Consider the following 22,908-nt stretch of genomic DNA (forward strand, 5'->3'; position numbering starts at 1 on the left):
TCTGAAAGATGGATTTATGTGTAGAATTGGAGAAGGTGGTTAGAAACCCAGTCCTGCTATGCTATTTCTCTAAGGACCTTGGGAAAACTTCAGAGTACTTGTCTCCCCACTTCACTGTGTTTCTGTGTCACTGGGGATGTCGAAAAAATGTAGATTCTGGTATGCAGCATTCCTGCATTGTTGGTACGTAAAAGATAGTGGTTTCATCATCAGTCCTGTGCAAAAAATATTTCCTGTTTTATTCCACAGGAGGATATATTTCATGGCTAGAAAAGAACAGTTACCAAACATTGACAAAATATGAACTCTCACCATTTCTTCTTGGAAATAAGTCTGTGCAAATTCCTTTAAATAAATGTAGACTCTGAACCACCAAGTGTGGGAGGGAAACAGAAGGGACGCATTTCCAAGCAGTTGCCAGATGATGCTGGCCCAAATTTGAGCAGCAAAGCCCTAAGTGTGTAACAAAGAGTTGGGGAACTGTTAAAAACAAAGTTCCTATAGTTACATAATTTTCTAACCACTCACGGAAGACGTGTATAGAAATTGAAAACCAGCTAGTATTTATGTTTCTAAGCTACAGGTGCATTTCTTGGCTATGATGTTTTATTTAAGTGTTTCATATTATTCTCCACCCACTCTGTGAGAGGTACTGCGATTATCTGCACTTTACAGATGAGGAAGTGAACTTAAGAGATCTTAAGTAACACATCCACAACACATAGAAGTACTGAGAATTAAAATTAGAATTGCACAACTACAAAGGCTGTGCTTTCAATAATCTTATAACTGCCAGCTATGTGCCAGAGTATTTAGTTAAGTACATAATTTAGGATGTGAATGGGGGAGTCTGTCAAGAATGATAGCAACTGAGTTCCAAAGAGAGAAAAGGCTTACCCAGGGTCGAGTTATTTGCGTTAGAGCAGGGATCCAAACTAAGGCTATTTGACCCCAAAGAGGAGAACTTGGGGTAATATCTGTGGAGAAAAAAATAACAACCAAATCTCAAATATTTGCAAGGGTATGGTTGCAAGTAATTTAAGAATGGAGAAGATGTTTTCAGAACTTAAAGTGCAAATAATATCACTTGCATGAGGACAGGAGCGGTGGATCAGAAATCAAAGACATAGTACTGCCATCTAAGTCCTTAGCTTCTAGCTTCTATATTTCACCATCTGTGCTGATAATGGCTTTGGAAGACAATATTTTACAGTATTACTTAGAAAAATACTTACTTATTTCAACATTTATTTAAAAAGATAATCATTCTATCTACCAGGTGTGTCTAACATTTCAACATTATGGCATGACATTATCGTCTACAAAGTTCGAACTCAACTACCATGCAATTGAGTTCCAAAAACTATCAGAGGTCTCAATGTTTTAAGCAAGGTTATGATTCTGTATTTGCTTGTTACATTCACAGCTGTCCTCAGCAGCATGTGACTTATGGGCTGTGGACTGGACATGACTGAACTTTAATTGAAAATTGAATACTTAAAGATAACAAGTATTCTAAGGATACAGCTTGTTGGTCAGTTAAGTAAATATGTTCTATAAAGAGAGCATATTTAAAGTACCATTATTTTCTCTCTCTAAATGACTACCCAAATAGTTTGCATTTAAATTAATTAATTCTTTCTTTTTTTGATTTGTAAGTATTTTATTGAGAACTTTTTTGCATCTATGTTCCATCAGAGATACTGCCATGATTTTCTTTTCCCATTTTTTATTTTAAATAGATTTTTTCTCATACAATATATCTTGATTATAGTTTCTGCTCTTTCTACTCTGTGCCCCTCCCTCACTCCCCTCCCCTTTGGATCCATTTCTTTTTTGCCTTTCATTAGAAAGGTACAGTCTTCTAAGGCATAGTAATAAAATATAACAAAATAAAATGTAATGTGTAAAACAAAAACTATCATACTAAAGTTGGACATAGTAACCCAACAGGAGGAAAAGAGTCCCAAAAGTAGGCACAAGAGTCAGAGACCTACTTGTTCTTATAGTCAGGAGTCCCATAAAAATACTAAGATGAGAACTGTAATTTATACAAAAAGGGCCTGATACAGACCCATGTAGGTCCTGTGCTTGTTGCTTCAGTCTCTGTGAGTTCACATGAGTCTTGCTTAATAGTTGATTTAGAAGACCTTGTTCTCCTGGTGTCCTGGATCACTTCTCACTCTTATAATCTTTCCAAGTCATCTTCTGCTGGGTTCCATGAGCTCTGAGGGGAAGAATTTGATGGAGACATACCATCTAGACTCTCTTTTCAAATAATGTCTGGTTGTGGGTCTCCGCATCTGTTACCATCTTCTGCTGGAGGAAGCCTTTCTGATGAAGACTAGATAAGGCACCGATCTATGAGTATAGCAAAAAAAGATCCTTAGGAGTAATTTTATTGATACTTTTATCCTAGATCCCTGGCCTATCTAGTCTGGTTCTTGATCACCTAACAGTGACAGGTATAGATTCCATCTCATGCAGTAGGCCTTAAATCAAATCATACATTGGTTGGCTACTCCCATATGTTCTGTGTCGCCATTGTCCTAGCATATCTTGCAGACAGGACAGATTGCAGGTAAAGGATTTGTGAATGGGTTTATATCCACATTTTTCTTTTGGTAAGCTGCAGAGTACCTTACCATTCCAAGGACACTTACGTAGGGGTGAGGGTTCTATGTAGACACTAGTTCTACCTCTCTATGCTGCTTGTAGGCATTTTTTGCTTACATAGCTGTATGACTATTTCTTCTGGCCCTCAGAATAGCGAGACAGTAGAGTTTTTGGTGTTTAAACTAGCCAATTTGTAATATTTATATGGCATCACTATGAAACTAATAAATTTTCTGTACATAAGAAATTGGTTGTAGCTCAAGTCTTTTTTTCCCCAGGTGTTGTGCTGTTTGTTCTTACTGTGGCGGTGAAAAGGTGCCCATGGAAGTAACTGGTCCAGCAGATATAAGCAACTGAAACAACTTGTAAGTACATACTATCATTGTTTGGGAGCAAGCATAAAAACATAAGGAGAAATCATACTGAGGGGCAATTGGTCTGAATGTGCCTCAATTGACGATCAAGTGCAGATCATGTAGAGATGGATGCAGCTTGGGTGGCGTCTACCAGCAGGGAAGCTGAGTCTATGGGCTGACCTGTACTTTGCCTCTAGTATGATAATCACCTTGATTGTAACAGTACAGGTACTTAACCTTCCCTATGAGAGAGACTTTTGCAATATATCTTCTGTATTGTCTCTAAGCTATTGGGGAACTGAGCGTAACCCTAGGTTGTTTATATTACAACACAGGAATATTTCAGACAATCTAGAAATTCGAGGTCATATCAATGAAAAGATTTTAAAAATCTTTAGCACAAATGAAATATAATTTGACTAGAGATACTGATTCTCAAAGCAACTACTTGGAATCAGATAACAAAACTAGGCATATGGCAGGTTTAGACCTGGCTGTTGATCACTGATAAAGCTTCTTTGAAACTCAAGATTTTATGGCGTACCTAAGTGAAAAACCAGTTACATTACGGCAGAGCAGCATATTGTATCAGTCATTTACTAGATGTTTTCAATTGTCTTATCAGGTAGGTTCTAAGATGACAAGTGTACATAACCCAGTACCTGAACATTTCAACGAAACACCTTTCCTATAAAAACAAACAAAACAAAGCAAAAACTCAATACTGGGCTACAAAGAAGTTAAAATTCTTATTGTGGAGTGATTAATGGATCAAGATATCAGAATTTGCTCTATAATGAACATCATTTCTTTTCATAAAATTATGCTTGGAAGGAAGAGATTTCTTTTATGATGGTAGATTGTATAGAATATGCTCTACTCTAAATGTACAACTTGCAAGGTACAAGTCCATGGGCAACTGGATTCATAGACAGTGTTTCAGAACCAGCCAGTATTGTCCCAACCTGTCCCTTGATAGGAAGGATTTAAAAACTGCTGTTGTCGTGTGTGCAAAGCTGTCATGTGACTGGTACTTTTTTTGCAAAGATAACCCTGGATTCTACTAAAATTGAGTCTTTAAATGTTTGTAATATATTCCTTCCACTTTGGGTACAGGAAGATTCCCCAATGCAACAGTGTTCTTCAAGGAAGAGAGACTGGGTTACACACACACACACACACACACACACACACACACACACACACACACACACTTTTACTTATTTGGGGCCCAGTGAATCGTCTTATGAGTATCAGCCCATAAGGCTTTTGGAATCATCATGATTCTGTAGTTTCTAGAAACTTTTCATCGGGTGTTTTCTTCAGGGATGGCTAAAGGATTGCAAATGTAAATTTGTATCTGTCTGGTCTGGACCTGTTGTATAGGAAAACCTGGTTCTTTCCAGACCTTGACAGATTCAGCTGGAATAGAACCAGCATGGAGACAGTAACAAGGCTAACAGCTGTTTGACTTCCTGTGTTCAGCCAGCTGTGAAGCTTCCAATTTACCTGGCAATGCATGTTGAATAAATAAGAAACTTTTGTCCAAAATTTTTATCTCTGAGCTAAAATTCCCAGAGAAATAGTTAGCTTTCCAGGAATCCTCTCCAAGTTGTAATAAACCACCTGCCTTCTGTAGGCATAGCCCACAGAAGTAGAATATGGGCCAGAATTACTATTCACATGTAACTGAATCCCACTAGCCTTGTCTCAAAACTTGTTTCAAATGTAGTGAAATTGTTCGCTTCTTGCCTATTTGTTAAGAAGTTATCATTAGAATGCCTTATTTTTTGGAAGAGATCTATGATAGACTCATTTGAGACTGATTGGAAATAAACATTTCCAAAGTTCATTCACAATGGTTTTATTACAGTTGGGAGTGGTAGTAAACACCTGTTACCCCAGCACTTTGGAGGCAGAGGCAGTAGGAACAGGATTTCAAGAACAGCTTCAGCCACATAACTAGTTAGATGCCATCTGGGGCTACATGAGGCCCTGTCTCAAAAACCAAATGAAATTCCACTACACAAAAATCGGTCAATTCATATAGAAAATAATTAAAGGGAATATATGGTTGAATACCTAGACTGATGACTAAAGAATCCAAATTTTATATAATATAACAGAGTTTTAGTATCCTAACCAAAATTGAAGAAAATTAAGCAGACTGTAAGGAAAGTTTCGTATTTGCCTTATAATTTGTCAGAATGATCTGACATCTTCAGCAGTATGTTCTGATTGTCATGCACCTGTAGCACACGTTTTCTGTCACTATTCCTTCTGAGTTTCCAGTTGAGAATGTTGCTGCTAACTTTCCATATTTCCTTCATCTATGGGTGTGGGTGACCCAGGATCAGCTACTTTGAAATGCCACGGTTCAGAATTGCACGGCACTTATTGGACACAATGGTAGACCACAAAAAGTCATCACTCTCTCCCACCTCCATAAGACAGACAATACAGTGTTTTCTCCTGCTATTCTGTGTGGAGAATTCAATGGGATATTTCATAAATCTAAGCCAAAATGCACTCCTTGCAGGCAAGTTTGAGCCATCACATTTGTTCTCTCCGGCACTGATTGAGATTTGCCTTTGGAGTTTATGGTGCGAAAGAAATATTTTCATGTACTGTCTTTCTGTGGACAAAACATTGACTATATTTTTCTGTTAGTGTTTTCCTTTTCACTTTTAAGACACCCTATCATTCCAGTGATAGGAAATAAAAATATAGCAAGTTCTGTACAAGTAGTTACTTAAGATTTAAATGTATTTAATTAAGAATAGCCTACATCTTCTTTTCTCAATATAGCAATTAAATTCCATGCACTTTTTATAGCATTATAGTTTTGGTGTATTTTTGTCATGATTGGGGGTGACTTGGGCATGAAAAGAGGTGTAGGTTGGTACTAGTTGTCAGCAATCATGGGGCCTACATTGGTATATGCCCTAATTAGCTTCAACTGTCAACTTGACACAGAACAGGGTATCTCAATATGTCCAAATTGGGTAATTTCCCAGATCATATTAGCCTATGGCCATGTCTGTGAGAGACTGCCTTTTTTCTTTGATAATTGATGCAAGTGGGCCAAGCCCACCACACGTAGCACCATCCCTGGACATATGGTCCTAGGATGTATAAGAAAGCTATGTGAACATGAGCCAGAGGAGCTAGCCAGGAAGTAGCATTCCTTTGTGGTCTCACATTATTTTTCTGCCTCCAGGTTCTTGAGGTGAGTTCATGCCCCAGCTTTCTTCAGTGATGAACTGTTATGTGGAAGCAAAACCTGAACTAAACCCTTTCCTTCGCAAGTTGCTTTCAGTCATAGTGTTTATCACAACAACAGACAGCAAACTAAAGCAGTGTCTACCAAGGTGGTTTGTACTACATTTCTCCTTGGAACCAGACAAGGTGTCTCTGTTCCCATCATCCCTGTGGGTCTCATTAGTGCTGCCTTAATAAATGTCTGCCTTTTCCCCGGGTGTGCAGCAGTGGAAGGGAGCAGTTGCAAGACTAGTCATACTTTAAGAAATAGTGACTTAGGAAATAAGGGCAGCCCTGTGGACCACCTCCCTTCTCTTCTAAGTTATCAAAACCTTGACTGTCAATTTTCTTATTCTTTGCATAGATTCAATGACTAGTTCTGTGATGACAAAATCACTTTCAGGTAATAGTGGTCTCAAACCACGATGGTGCATTTTTGTTTGGAGGAAGTACGGGATAGACACACATCACTTAATGCTAAAAAAAAAATCCATCCTACATAGGTTATACAAGTAGACTTAATGCTATGTGGAATATTTTGGTTACCAGAAATAAAAGTAAGTACAATGGGATACATATGACCATGGATTTCATGGATTTCATGTGGGTCTGGAATTAAAATGAAATGTTCAGTGTATATAGGTAATGGGGAGAATGGCTTAGCATTGCACAAGGATGAGAAGCAGATAATGTGCACATTTAGAAGGTTTTTATTACTTGTGAGTATGATACAAAAATTCATATATATGGGTTGAATAGTTTACCTGTTAACCATATACTGTTTTCCATACATATGCACAAACACACACATGCATATGTGTACACACACTTGCTCTTTGCTATGGTAAATTGATACTTTGTCCATTATATTTTGTAGCTGCTTGCTGTGTTGGCCTACATGAAAAGTAGTACTTTTTATGAATGTATAATAAAATGATAGCGTACTCAACTTCATTTTTTATTTCATAAAATTTAATGTATATGCATGTGCACAAATGCATGTACCTCACTTCAACATGTAGACGTTAGAGAATAACTCTCTTTAAAAAGATTTATTTAGCTGAGCATGATTGTACATAACTTTATTCCTAGAATTGGGAAGCCAGAGGCAGATGGTATCTCTGTGAGTTCAAGGCTACCCTGGTCTACATAGGGAGTTCCAGGACAGTCAGTGCCACATAGAAAGACTCTGTCTAAAAAAAATAGATTTACGTATTTTTATTTTACATGTTTGGATGCTTTGTCTGCTTGTATATATGTGTACCACATACATGGTGGTGCCTACGAAGGCCAGAAGAAGGCATCATCTAGAGTTATGTATAGTTGCTAGCCACAATGTGGGTGCTGGGAATTGAACCTGTGTCTTCTAAAAGAGCAGCAAATGCTTTACACCATCATCTCTCCAGTGCTTCAAGTTTATTTTTATTATATAGTTTCTCTGTAGACAATTCTGCAAATAATTGTAATTTTGAAAAAAGTTCCAAATTTATCAAAACTCTTTTTGTTAGTGTTGTTTCTATCAAGAATAGGTACTTATACTTAACATTGACATGGTATTTATGCACAAATATGGATAGTTTCTTCTGGATGATCATACTGCACAATTCTCGAACTCCTAGAATTATTTTGGAGCATCTTCTAAAGTCAATGCTTGCTTTAATATGGAGCTTATTTAGATCTGACTCAGTAACTATTTGCAGTAATTTTTACTGAGTCAGTTAATTAATCAGTTAATTAATTTATTGGAGTGCATTGCAGGAATATGTATTAATTTATTGGGATAAATTGTATGTAAAAGCATGTATTTTCATGTGTGGTACTTTTGCAAAGCTTGGGAACCAGGTATGGGGCTGATTCATGAAGTGAGTTACGAAGTTTTAACTCCTTTTCTCTAATTGGATAGAGCTGACATGCCATGAGAATTATTTGCCCTTGTAACACATAAATAACACATATGTAAAATCCTGTGTTAATGAACTAGGTTTTAAAAGGTCTTTAAAGTGTCCATTGTTTTCCTTTTTTTTGTTTCTTTGTTTTGAGGTAGGCTAGCCTTGAATTTGCTATGTGACATGTGCTAGCTTCAAGTTTGCAGTTTTCTGGCCCCTAACTCCCATGTGCTGGCATTAAAGGTTATTTTTGTTTTTATTTTTTTTCTTTTTTTTTTTTTAGTAAATTTTATTAAATTATAAAAGTTTCCATTTCCGCCCCCCTCCCAACACCTTCCCACTCCCCCCACTCCCCCCCTCCTTCCCCTCCGTCCCCCTAAACGATCTCTTTTCATTATACATACCAATCAAAGTTCTCATTCCCTCCCCCTCATCCAATTCCCTCCAGTTGCCCCCCCACCCCACCTCCCATCCACTCCTCACATTGCTTTGGGGAAGATCCAAGACCCTCCCTACTATATCTAGGCTGAGCAAGGTATCCAAGCAAAGACAATAGGTTCTAAAAAGACAGAACAAGCAGTAGGAATAAATCCTGGAGCCACTGCCAGTGTCCCCTCAGTCTGTCCCAACCATGTGGCTGTCAACCACATTCAGAGGAACTAGTTCGGTCCTATGCTTGTTCCTTCCCAGTCCAGCTGGAGTTGGTGAGCTCCCATTAGCTCAGATAAACTGTTTCAGTGGATGAACCCTTCATAGTTTTGACCTTTTTGCTCATATTCTAATTCCTTCCACTCAACTGGACTTTGGGAGCTCAGTCCAATGCTCTGATGTGGGTCTCAGTTGCTGGATGCAGGTTCTAGGTGACATTTAAGATATTCATCAGTCTGACCTCAGGGAAAGACCAGTTCGGGAACCCTCTCCTCTATAACTTAGGTCATCCTTGTGGAATCCTGGGCATTTCTCTAGAGCTAGTTTTCTTGCTAACCCCATAACAGCTCCCTCAATCAAGCTATCTCTTTCCTTTCTTTCATCTCCTTCCATCCTCCATCTTGATTATCCCATTCCCTCAAGTTCTCCTCTCCCCTCCCCTTCTCTCCTCCTCTTTCCCTTCCACCCTCCCTCCTCCTCCCACCCCTATGTTCCCAATTTTGTCTATGAAGTCTGCATAGTTTCTATTTCGATGACTTTTGATGGCATACTAAAATTTTGTAATCATTCCTTGTTGACAAATTAACTTTCAGTTTCAAAGACTGAAAGCTGTGTATCATTTATTAAAGCTTTTACCTATTCAAAAGTGATGCTCATCAATTAAACAAAAGGCACTGGTTTTATTATAAAGTCTCCCCATTCTCTAAAGAACCTCAGTTTGCCTATTGTATTATGCTATAGGCCACACCCTAGAATTCATAAGTACCTACTTGGATTCCCCAAAGCTCCCAAGAAAAACCAGGCATGTTCAGTGAAAAGCATTCACAGTCTGTTAACAAATAGTACTGAAGTATGAAGTGCTTTGGTCAAATTCCTTAGTCTTTTCCCCAGAAAAGGAAGAATAAGATTTGGGTAAGCTGTAATATTTTTCTTCCTAATTATTATGAAACAATTCCATGTAAGCAAAGAGAAAATGTTTATAATCAGGAAATCAAATCCCAGGTACTTTCAAGCAAAATTGAAAACAGGAATGAAAAGAATAAAAGAGAATAAAAACTAGACATATGCAATTATGTGATATATGTCTGTTATTTCTAATCTCATTCTTCCCCATATTCTCTAACCTCTTGCCACCAGGGCTTCCTTCCCACTACTCCAATATATTGTATTTCTTCTATCTTAGCTTTTGTGTTGTCTCTTCCCTCTACTGAAAACATCTTTCACGTCTTGAGATATCTATTTTTTTCTCAGAAACCTTAGTATAGTGTACTTCACTGGAACTCTATTCTGAATCCAGACTTGTGTGTGTTTGAATTCCATCTCTACCATTAACTTACAAGGTGGAATTACCTTTCTGGGCCTTAGTTTTACCATGTATTAAATGGGAATAATGTCCTATATTAAAAAAGCCAAACCATGATGTTAATAATTATTTCTCATGATCATAATTTATGTTTTCATTACTTGTTAACTGTCTCATTCATTGTGAAGTTTAAATAGTAAGACAATTATTCACCTCTATGAATTAAGAGGTCTTTTTTCATATTGAGTTTGAATTAACCTCACCATTGCTCGTGCCTGCCAAATAGATTAGATGTTGATGTTCACAGGACCTATACAATACAATTTCATTTTGATAGTTAAAAAAATTCTGAAACAAGCTAATATTATTGTTGCTAATTGCTATATCAGCATATCCTTGATTGTATCTATGCATTCACTCAATAGTTTTCTTTGCAAGTGAATGTCAACAGTAATATGCTATTACCTAAAGCTTTATTTTTATTCATAGTGGCAATGCTCCTTAACAAAAGACATAGTGTATAGCTTATTGCAAGCTTCATTACACTCAATCCTGCTGATCTTTATAATTTGGATCAACATTTATTGACCAACATGATCCAACGGACTCATTTGAATTCAGTCAATATAATCAACCTGCTGTGAATCTCAATATAGGTCAATAAATTTATATTCAGACATTAATGACTTATTAGTTGAAAACTTTATGAAGCAATACAAGATAGTATCTTGTTAGGTCCATTAGTTCTGTCATTCATTTGTCTTGCAGGTCTGGCCTTGGTGAGAAAAAGGTTGTAGTGAAGTTTATGTAAAAATTTAAGAATCATATTGTATTAATAGACATTCATATATAACCTTACAAACCAGAGAATGAATAAAGATCTATAGAATAACACTTTAAAATAACAGTTCTTTCATCAAACGCATTTTGGGAGATGTGATAAAATAAAGGCATTTGTGTTCAATTACTTTCTTGTGGCATTTTGCTTGCTCCTAGCACATTTTAATCAGAATTTCAAATTTTGTTCCTCCCAATCTGCCTCATTTATGCATTGTTTATGATTGTGAGTATATATTATTCTCAGCAGGGCTTTGTGATTTGAATAGTCGCCTTCATTCAATATTAATAAAGAGTTGGACTTTACTAGTTTTTTTTCTTTCTTTTCATTCTAGAACACTACTTTACATACAATGTTTGTCAAGATACTAAAAGGAAAAGAAATCACAAGAGTTTAGACATTTTGTCTGTAATTATTTTGGTTATCCTGCTACATTTATGCCTTATTTTCTGTATCGCTATATAATCAGAAATAGAATCCAGGATTACTTTGCTAGATTTTCTTGGTAAGGGGTTTGGTAGCAAAAGTTGCAAGAAATAACAAAATGACATTCCTTGGGATTCATGTTTGGATCTAGGAAAGAGAGTAAATTGTATCAACATCAAATTAGAAGTGTAAATGACATCAACATTTGAATTTATAATGTTTTCATGAAGTCTGACTTTATTTTAATTTTATTCTTTTTTTTAAGGTGAAGTCTCACCATGTAATATAAGCTGTTCTGGAACTTTCTACATTACCTGGGATAGCCTTGACCTTACAATCCTCTTGCCTTAGCTTCTTGAGGGTTGTAATATCAACATACTTAGATGATTTCCATTAGGCCAACAGTTGTCAGTCAGACATGATTTTTCTTCTTTGAGGAATATATCTGGGACATTTTAATTGACATAACTGGTATGCCAGGGTAGGGATTCTTACTAGGTCTTAGTGAGTAGTAGCCTTTAAACATTCTTCATTGCATAGGGCAGACTCTAACAACAGTTATTTGGTTTTAATGTTCACGATACCCATATTGAAAACCCTTGTATTTTCAGGGGTATCACACATTTTATTTTAGCTCTACCCATCAGAAGAAGAATCCATTATTCATTCTCCCAGCTAGTTCATATTATGCAACTCTGTTTTTAAATTTCAATTTACCTGTATCAAATGCACAGTAGTAAATCTCCTTCTCCATATGAGGGAAATTGTTTTCTGCTACCTGATGACCTAAACTTAGCAGTTTCTTTCTCAGCACATCAAAGCTCACAGTGAGACTTGCTGCAGTAAGTGTACTATTGAATGGCTTTATGACATTGAAAGACCCTCTTTGGCATTCAGACTGTGCTGCTCTATTGGTTATAAGCTAGCAGTAAATTATTTATGGAGATCAGACTCACATGTGTTCTCTCTCTCTCTCCCCTCTCTTTCTTTCCTATCTTCCTTTTCTCTCTTCTTCTCCCATCCATTCCCTCTGTTTCTTACTTTTCCCTAAAACTATATTTTATCTGGAGGCAAGTGAAAGCCAACCCCCCTCTGTGTGTGTGTGGGGGGTCTCCTCTTAGAATTTACATGCCATGTTCTATAGCACTGATATCTCTTTTTGATTTTTAAAAAATCTCTTTTGTAAGTAATTATTAACCATCTCACATAGACAACAACTTAAATGTTTTTCTTGTCCTTAGAATTCCTGTTCTCATGTAATTTTAGGAAGGTCCTTTTTGAATCAATTTAGAGTACCAAAACCTCATTTTGGTTCTAAACTCTTTAGGTTTCTATAAATTGTTAACATATACAATGGAAAAATCCTACAGATACTGAAGTATGACTACATATATGTATATAGATGTATGTATATTGATTTGCATGCTGTCCATACTATTCAAGTTATAAATGAATGAGTATGGCTGTATTCCTATAAAACTCTATTTGTTGACACTGAAAAATTTGAAAATTTGAATATATAATCTTTTGGCATACACATGATTTTGTTTCCAAGATTCTACTAACTACGGCAATCTTCACGTGGTGAAGTCCTCTATATAAAATAGCATATTATGTTCATATAGCCTATATAATCCTCCCATTTACATTAATTATTCTCTAAATGACTCAAAACAAAGATAAGAATATGGCTATCATGTAAAATTGTTAGTCTATATTATTTAAGGACTATAAATCTAAAAGTTCTGTACATATTAAGTATAGTTGATTTTCTTGAATATTTTATTTTTTAAGATTTATTTTTATTTTACATGCGTGAGTGTTTGCCTGTATGTTTGTATGTGTATCATGTATATACCTGGTACTTGTGGCGGTCAGAAGAGGGTTTCAGAGCCCATGGAACTAGAGTAACAGATGGTTGTGAGCTGAAATACGGGCACCGAGAACCAAACCCCAGTCCTAGGTAAGAACACTAAGTACTTTGCTCTTACCCAATGAGCCATCTCTGCTGATCTATTATTGGATATTTTCTATCTATGTTTGGTTGAATTTCAGGTTCTGTAAATAAGGAACCAACTAAAAAAGATGAATAATTGTGTATAAGTTGATCTTTAAAGAAATCATTCAGGATATTGTCTTTATTACTTTCCCTGTTGCTATGATAAAATACCCTGACAAAAGAAATGTAAAGAAAAAGTGGTTCATTTTATTTCACAGTTCAAGGGTAAGGTCACCACTGCAGGGAAGTCATGGTAACAGGAGCTCAAGGCAGATGCTGACTTATACCCATACTCAAGAAGCAGAGAACATCAAATGCTTGTTCTCATCTCAATTTTTTCTTTTTATTTAGTATAAGATTCCCCCCATCCCCAACTAGCTCAGTCAAAATGGTAGCTCATGTCATGCACAAAGGTCCATCTTCCAAGTGATTCAACATCTTACCAAGTTGACAACTGAAATTAAACATCACATACATAAGTAATTTTTGGCTAACATAATTTTCCTTTTAAAAACATACATCATTCTGGGTATGATGGTACACATCTTTAATTACAAGAATTGGAAGACAGGGAAAGATAGATTTCTGTGAATTCAAGGCTAGCCTGGTCTAAAAGAAGTTCCAGGCCAGGCAGGGATATACAGTGAGACCCTGTCATGTGTGTGTGTGTGTGTGTGTGTGTGTGTGTGTGTGTGTGTATGAATGCACACATTATTTCTAACTGAGTTTTCGCTGATACATTTCCAACCACAACTTCTGAATTTTATTATTCCTGTCTCTCCATATCCCTATCTGACAATTTTTTTCATTTTCAGGCATTTTAGATAGGTATTTTAGATAGTATTAAATACATATAGATATAAATACTAATCAAATGCATAGACCAGCCCAGAACGCCATAGCTTTCACAGTAAATGTTTACATTTAGACTAGTAAATTATCTATTGAAAATTTTTTAAATGTCTACTCATTGAATTCACAAAGAAGAGGCTACTTTACATCAGCAAGAATAAGCTTTCTAAAGGATTTCATTGGGAGAGAGAAAATACATAATGAAAGTTTAGGTTCTAAGACCTTATTAAAATTAAGAGACAAAAGATAAAGTTTAATTGGAATAAAATTACTGTTCTTCAGGCTGGTTGCAACTGTTGGCAAAAAATAGTCAAATGTGATATTGTTTTAAAAATGTATTTCTTTGTCTTAAAAACATATCATATCAAGGTCTTGAAGATTCATAGCTTAGAAGTGGTATTAGTTTAAAACACAGTATGACTATGTGTGTGCTTCTGCCACAGAGATGTTGGAAAAAAGTTTAGCTCGCTGTAATGTCAGATTCCATAACAAGCTTCATCTTTTGGATGACTGTGTTTTATTGCTTGAATCATTTAATTAATGAGAAAGTAGCAGTAGCAGATAAGTACTTTTGAAAAAAGTCAACCTCAATGGATATGGTATTTCATAAATTGTACATGCCATTGTACATACATATGTCTATGCATGATATTAAATTGGTTTATATATGATTGGAAGGCAGATGAAATAAGGAAAACTAGACCAGCAATAACAAAAACTCCAGTTAAATATTTTAAATATATTGAACAACATTGAGTTGTTGGCATATCCTGGTTTATGACTTGTTTTGTTTTTCAAAAATGTCCCAGTTGCATAATTCAGTCTTGTTGTGCCTGAATAGTGTCCCACTCTGTACATTATTCTGTTTGTCCCTTGATAGACATGTAGGTGGTTTTCATATCTTGGCTACTGTGAATAGTACTACAATGGACATTGGAATGCAGAAGGATTTACAAGGCAGTAGCTTAATTTCTTTGGGTTATATACCCAGAACACTGATTGGTAGGTCATCTGGTAGTTCTGATTTTCAATTTATTTAGGAACTTCTATAATGTTCCCTGCAGTGACTGCACCAATCTGCATTCTGACTATCAATATACTGAGGTTTCATTTTCTATTTATTGCCAACATTTGCTACCAGTCTAATAGCTTCAAATGAATAAAGGCAGATTTTAAAATAATGGTTGCCAAGGATAGGGTTGTTGGGGACAAAATGACAAAATGAATGCTAGAAGACACCTCATGAGTTCATGAAATTTTACTGCTTCAGGGATTGCTTCTAAATGAGCATATTTTAGCTGTCCCTGCCACAGATAAAGTCGGTATCTGTTTTACCTTATATTGTCTCATAGCATCATGGCGTATACTTATAGTTATACACAGTGGAATTTAATTTTTTAAAAAAAATGTTCCTTACATTAAAATGTTTGTGGGTATCTCTGGTGGTTTCAATTAGAATGGGTCCCAGAGCTCTGAATACTTGGTCCCTAGGTGTTTTTTTTTTCTGCTTGGGATGGATTAGGAAGTGTGGCCTTGTCAGTGGAGGTGTGTAACTGTGAGGGGTCTTCGAGATTTCAAAAGACTCATGCCAATCCCATTGCGCTCTCTGCCTCCTCCTTGTAGTTGAGACTTGAGCTCTCAGCTGTTCCTGCTACCGTGCCATTGCTTTGATATCATAGAATTTAAACCTCTGGAACCATAAGATGAATTCAGGGCTTTCTTTTACAGGTGCCATGGTCATGTTGTTCTATCACAGCAATAGAAAAGTAAATAATATAGCACCTGAAGGAAAATAAGTGAACCCTGTGTTTGAACTTATGAAAATGGCACACTTCACATTTCTAAAGGTAGTTCACTTTCATTATTCCTTTCTTTATTTCCTTATGCGGAGAAGGTATCTTTAATTTCTTAACTGTTAGCTGTGATTATTTCATGAAATCCAATTCATATTTAAATGATTGTCATTATTTTGATGTTATTAAGCATAAGCTTGTAATATACTTCTTAATAAACCGTATTTTCTTACTTCTTTGTATTTGTGCAGTCTTTCTGTATTAGCAACATAGTAACTTATAAATTGTTTGGTGTAGGAGGTTCTTTATGCAGCTGCTCCTCTATACAACAATTGTTGCTAAGTTGCTTTTGAGAAATTGGTCCTTTAAAAAGCCTAGATGAGAAAATTATATCTAATGTTTCTGACACTAGCTGCTACTGAGTACAGAGTTGTATTTGAATCAGTAATTCTTCATTTATTTTGAATCTCACACCACTTTTTTCTATGGTAATTTAATCAAAGTTGATTCTTTTCCATGAAAAAATAAACACATGAAAACTTCCAAAAATTTAGTGAGTTAAAGGACCCCTTTGTGTTCATAAAAGCATTTTAATTTCAAAAATACAGCACAAGACCACAGGCAAGACATACTTTCCTCACATCATAACAGCATTTTCTGGTTTCTTATCCTATAAAAATGAGATAGGTTCTACACTCTTAGTATTAGGTAAAAAATACTTCCACATAAATATATTGAATTACTAATACGATTGTTTTTTAACCGAAATATCCTGCTTTCATGTTAATTTCTTTGAGTTAAGCACAAAAATTGTGCAGTTTACTAGGAATAATGAGAGTGGATGAAAAAAATATCTGAGTTTATTTTCCTTTCAATGAGCCTTAGTTTTCTTGCCTTTCAAATGCAAATCATCGAACTCCTGAAGTAATTTCCACATTAAATGTTACACTTATTATCATTAAAAACTAAAGTTCAAAGTTTTTGTTTTTATTAGTGTATATTCATTTGTATACAGTATGTATTGATAGTCTTCAGAAAGGTAGTATCTTTCAAAATACACTAAATACTTTGACCATATTCACCTCATTTATCCCTTTTATCTTCTTTCCACCTTTCCTGTGCCTTTTAATACCTTTACTTTTCCCAGGTTCCTTTCTGTTTTCATGTCTCATACACACACACACACACACACACACACACACACACACATATATATCAACATAAAATCCAGAATCCACATGTGGGAGAACATACGTGATATTTGTCTTTCTGACCCTGATTATTTTACTCAATGTGGTGATCTCCAGATGTATCCATTTCCCTGTAAATGATAAAATGTCACTCTTCTTTTTGGCCGCATATATAAGTATATATCACACACATAATATATAGCATATACTATAGCAAATTGATATATGATTGTATAATATACCATATTATTTATTATATGACATTGTATATGTATACACACAATTTTCTTTATCTATTCCTCTGTTAATGAGCACATAAGTTAGGTTGATTACATAACCTAGCTATTGTGGCTAGTGTTGTAATAAATTTCCAATATTAACTAGAAAATTATTCATTAACCAACTCTGTGGCATAAAACCCCCTATATTTCTGTCAAGTTCTTTCTCACCATGAATTTCTAGTCTGTCCTACAGCCATTTAGAAATAAAAATGAACTTAACTATTTACTGTTGTCTCTACTACTAGATGTTTCCGTTATAATCTTCCAACTTCAGACTCCACAGGTAATAAGCAGCTTTCTGTCATTGCTATCTCTCCCAATGATTATGTTAAGCTATAAGTAGTATTCATAATCAGATGCCATTGGCTCTATTAATAAACACATGGGTTTATGAAACTTAATAGACATATGTCATGTGTGATTACTTATGTAAATTCTTTGTCTTTCTAACCCTTCTTCTTTGAGACAGTCTCTCAGTGTAACTAAGGACAGCATCAAGCCAACATTACTCCTGCCTCACAGCCTCACTGATGCTTGGATTATTAGTACTACCATGCCCATTAAGTGGACATTATTATGAGGAGAATCCCTTGATTCTCCTCATCTTCCTCTAACTCCTCCTCTTCTTCTCTATGTAGCCCTGGTTGTCCTGGAACTCACACTGCAGACCAGGCTGGCTTCAAACTTACAAAGATCCGCCTGCCTCTACCCCAAGTGCTGGGATTAAAGACATGTGCCACCATCGCTGACTCTTTGCCTTCTTCTTCTTCTTTTTTTTTTAATTTTCCATTTTTTCCTTATTTATTTATTTAAAAAATTTCCACTTCCTCCCCTCCTCCCAATACCCTCCCGCTCCCGCTCCCCCCACTCCCTCTCCTCCTCCCTCCCCATTCCCAAGAACAGTCAGGGTTTCCTGCCCTGTGGGAAACCCAAGTTCCTCCCCCCTCCCTCCAGGTCCAGGAAGGTGAGCATCCAAACAGACCAGGATCCCGAAAAGCCAGTCCATGCAAAGGAATCAAGACCCAGTGCCATTGTCAATGGCTTCTCAGTCAGCCCCCATTTCAGTCACATTCAGAGAATCCGGTTTGATCACATGCTCCTTCAGTCCCAGTCCAGCTGGCCTTGGTGCGCTCTCAGTCCCCCTGTATCAGTGGGTGAACACACCCTTCGCTGTCCTGACTTCCTTTTTCATGAAGTTCTTCTTCCTTCTGCTCTTCATTTGTACCTTGGGGGCTCAGTCTAGTGCTCCAATGGTGGTCTCCGTCTCTATCTCCATCCATCGTCGGATGAAGGTTCCCTCTGGTTCTTCTTTGTCTTCTTCTTAAGAGACTAAGTTTAACATAATGGAGGATCAGAGTTATAAAATATTGTGTTTTCTCTTACATGTTAGCATAGCTAAATTATTACAAAATTAGACTTGGCGAAAAAAATGTAAGTTTCTATAATATATATATAAATTTTACTGGCTCTATACATAGAGCAAGTATCAATTTATAAAGGCTGGTAGAAATAGAACTAAACATGAGAAAGGTTTTAATTGAATCTATTAGGTACTTAACATTTTTTATTATTTTCATTTTCTCTAGTTGCATAAGATAACACTTGCTTTGTTTTGTTCTTGTTTGGTTTTATTATTATTTTATTGTAGATATATAGGTAAATAACAATAATTTTAAAGCATAGTTATTAGAAAATTATATTTGTTGTGGAATTTTAAAAACCTGTTCAAAAGTAGAGAGAATAATGTAATAAAATCCAGTCCATGGCTTAATAAGATTCGATTAGTTTGTCATTTTTTATATATTCCCTCCTATTCTTCAGCTTCTTTAAATTTCATCCCTTGAGTCATTTCACCTGGAAACACCTCATGTCGCAACTGTTTTATTATTGGCTGTTGCATAATAATGCATCTTAACCTTGAATGCATCTTAGCCTAGATTCTGTGCTTTTGGTGTTGGCTGAGCTGTGTGGCACATCTCTATTCCAATGATGTTATCCGGGTTTACTCTAGCATTTTCAGCCATATACCATTTCATCTGAGGCTGAGGGAAGGAAAGGACTTCACCCAAATGCCTGGCATTTTTGCTGCTTGCTGTACAAAGAAGCATCTTGACTTTTCTTCACAAGATTTTACCCTTCAATAAGCTACATCTGGCTTCTTCACAGTAAGATGGTCTCAGGGTTCTAAGAGAGAGAGAAGAGACCTCGAGGTAGTCTTGAGATTCACAGCATCATTTTATTCTGCATTGTAATGATCAAACCAAGTCATAGGGGTATCCTAGAAACACCAAAAGTAACTATAATCTGTTTCTGGATGGAAGGAGGGCCAAGGTCAAGTTTCACAGAGACATAAAAGGGATGGATGTAGTGTTTGCTGCTATTTTATGAGCTTATTTAGCCACTAGATATTTGGTATTTTATGTCATCATAATACCACTAACAGAGGTAAAAAATTTAGCAGTATTTTGCTGTTGAAACTAATTTCATCTTCCTTTTCATTTTTGAATGTATGTTGCTGGGTATCAAACCCCAAACCTTATACATGCTAAGCAAGGACTGTGTCACTGAACTACATACCCAGCCCTTAAAATGAATTCTTTTGAATTTAGGTCAAACTACTGTTTTGAATTAATTTCATGATAGTCACCCAAAGACAGAAAAAGATTGAAGAAAACTCCAGAGGAAATGAACATAAAAATTTAAGGGCATATGTAAATATTCTGAGAATGAGATAAGGGATGAATTTGAGACAAAGCTATCAGAGTCCAAAAGAGAAAGATAGAAGTAATTACATAAATTTATTTTTGATGTTAATGCCAAATTTCATTGTGATTAAACAGCCTACATGGAGTTGTATGAATTTTTCTGTATTTTTGTGATTTATTTTGTTTCTCAATATATGATTTATTTTAGAGAAAATTCCACAGGCTGTTAAATAGAATGCATATACGCTGATGTTGGGGTGAAGTATTCCTTAGATACCTGTTAAATTCATGTTGTGTTTCATGTCATTTAATTCTGGTTTTCTGTTTATATTTTGTTCAAATTAGCTGTCTATTGGAGAAAGTGGCATATTGAAATTACTACCACTGAGTTGGGGTTATTCTCTGTGTTGATACACTGAAGTACACATTTTATGAAATGGGTGTGCCAGAATTTGATACATACATATTTAGGATTGTAATGTCTTCTCAGTTAATTGTTTCCTTGATGAGATGAAATGTTATCCCTTTGGATTAGTCCTAGTTTGAAGTCTGTTTTCTCAAGTATTAGGAGAGAGACGCCTGCTTATTTTGTCTTGTTTGCCTGACACCTTTTTTCCATCCTTTCTCTCTGAGATGTAAGATGAGCTTCTTGTAAACAAATAAAAACAAAAAACAGAAAATGGATTTTGTTTCTTAATCTACTCAAGTCCCCTGTGCCTTTGTTTGGAGTGAGACCATTAGTGCTTCAGATTATTATTGAAAGGTGTGTATTGATATATCTATTATTTGTTTTCTGTTCTTAGTCCTATGTTGAATTTCATTTGTTTTCTTTCTATTGTCTCTTGGCTATGTTTATTCTTCTCTTTGATCCAAACTGTTGTTTCCAGTATTCTTCATAGGGACGGTTTGGTGGGCATGAATTCACCTATTTACATAATGGAATGTTGTTCTTTATCCTTCAACTATAGCATATTGTTATGATGGATAAAATAATCTGGCACTGTAGTCTTTCAAAATTCTGGTTTTTAAAGTTTCCATTGGGGGAAAAACAGCTTCTGTTGTGTTGGGTTTTCCTTTATATGTGCCTTCTTTTTCTCTTTGTTCTGTATAGTGTTTTAACTAGAGTATGCTGTGGGAGTTTCTTTTTTCGTCCTGTCTATTTGATGTTCTATATGCTTCTTGTATCTCTATGGGTATGTCTTTTCTTTGGGGAAATTTTCTCCTATGGTCCTGTTGAAGATCTAGTCTATGTCACTGGCCTCAGATTCTTCTCCTTATTTCATTCCTATAACTCATGGAATTTATCTTTTCATCATGTCTCAATGTTCCTGCATATTCCTTTAGAGCTTTTTAGAAAATTAGTCATATTTTATGATTCATTAATTCAATACCTCTACTTTATCCTCAAGTCCTGATATTCTGTCTTTTACTTGATTCATTCTGTTTTAAGGCTTTCTGCTGAGTTTTCTAATTGGTTTACTGAGTTTTTCAAACTCAGCTTCTGTTTTCTTCTGGATTCCTATCTCCTCACTGAGTCCATTTTTCAAATACTGAGTTGTCTCATCATTTCTTTCAGCAACATATTTGTGTTTGCTTGAACTTCGCCTAGTTTATTCATATCTTCTTTAAAGTTCACTGAAGTGTTTGCTAGTTTCCTCTTTAAATGCAAATACTTTGATCATATTTCTGATTGTTCTTTTTAAATTCTGTATCCTGGGAGACATCTAGGTAATTTTCCCTGAATAAAATGTCTATAGTCCTAGTGAGTTGATAGGGTGTGGGAAATTATCTTGGCCTTTTATATTATTAGTGTTTTTGAAATGTGATCTGTGCATGTGGAACTCTTTTATTGGTTTCATGTCTGATATGAGAGTCTAAGTCTGCCTCTCTTGAATGTTCTGTTTCTGCTATTGCTGGAATTTCGTTGATTTCAGACAGAAGAGTTGGTAGGTCATCTGACTGGGCTGGTTCACAGGCCAGGAGACTTGAAACAGGCCTTCTGGCAGCATGGACATAGCATTTATTAGTGGGGATCCAGGACACTCGCCTGGCTGGACAGGTGTACAGGCTATATGACACAAAAAGCCTTGGTTTATTTATCTGACACGGGATGATAGGTATGGAGCACTAACCTGTGAGGCATGGTGAGCAGGCAGCAGGACACAAAGTAGGACTGGGAGGGCAGGAACCGTTAGTGCTCTCAGCAGCACACTTGGCTCTTTTTGTTTTGTTTTGTTTTCCTTTTAATTGTCAAAATTCTTTAAATCCAAGATCTTGACAGTTTTCTCCCTTATTTTCTTCTCTAAAAGTCTTGTCATTTTAAAATTTATATTTGTATGCATGGTCCACTTAATTATGTGCAAAGTTTGTATTATACACAGAAGTTTTCCAATTGTCCATCAACATTTCTTGAAAAGACTCTTTTCTTCACTGAGTTTGAAATTTGTCTGCAATTGTGTAAACTTAAACAATTTCTAACTTCTTCAACTGATCTATATACCTATCTTTTCATTACATTGCACTGTCTTGATCATAGCAACATAGTAGTAAGTTTTAAACTCAGGAAGTGTGTATTTCCAACTTTAGTGTTTGAATAGTAGCTCATAAATATAATTTCATATCCAGTCCATATTCATTTTCTCCAACATTCAAAAAAATATTGTTTTTTAAAAATATTGTCTAATTGCTTTGTTTGGATCTGGATCAAGAGATGAGGCCTTGGGGTTGATCTGAAGAAAACAAACAAACGTAATT

General features: G+C 35.8%; 1 protein-coding gene across 1 annotated transcript in view; it reads left to right on the plus strand.

Moving 5' to 3' along the window:
* The window catches only part of Mageb18 (MAGE family member B18), a 525,138-nt gene that overhangs the window by 163,303 nt on the left and 338,927 nt on the right, over nucleotides 1-22,908 (plus strand). The window contains exon 2 of the mRNA XM_085684422.2: nucleotides 2,895-2,981. The gene's annotated coding sequence lies outside the window, so the exon portion shown is untranslated. The remainder of the gene's footprint in view (nucleotides 1-2,894; nucleotides 2,982-22,908) is intronic.

Source organism: Myodes glareolus, chromosome X, assembly GCF_982192425.1.
Source record: "Myodes glareolus chromosome X, mMyoGla1.1, whole genome shotgun sequence".
NCBI lineage: Eukaryota > Metazoa > Chordata > Mammalia > Rodentia > Cricetidae > Myodes > Myodes glareolus.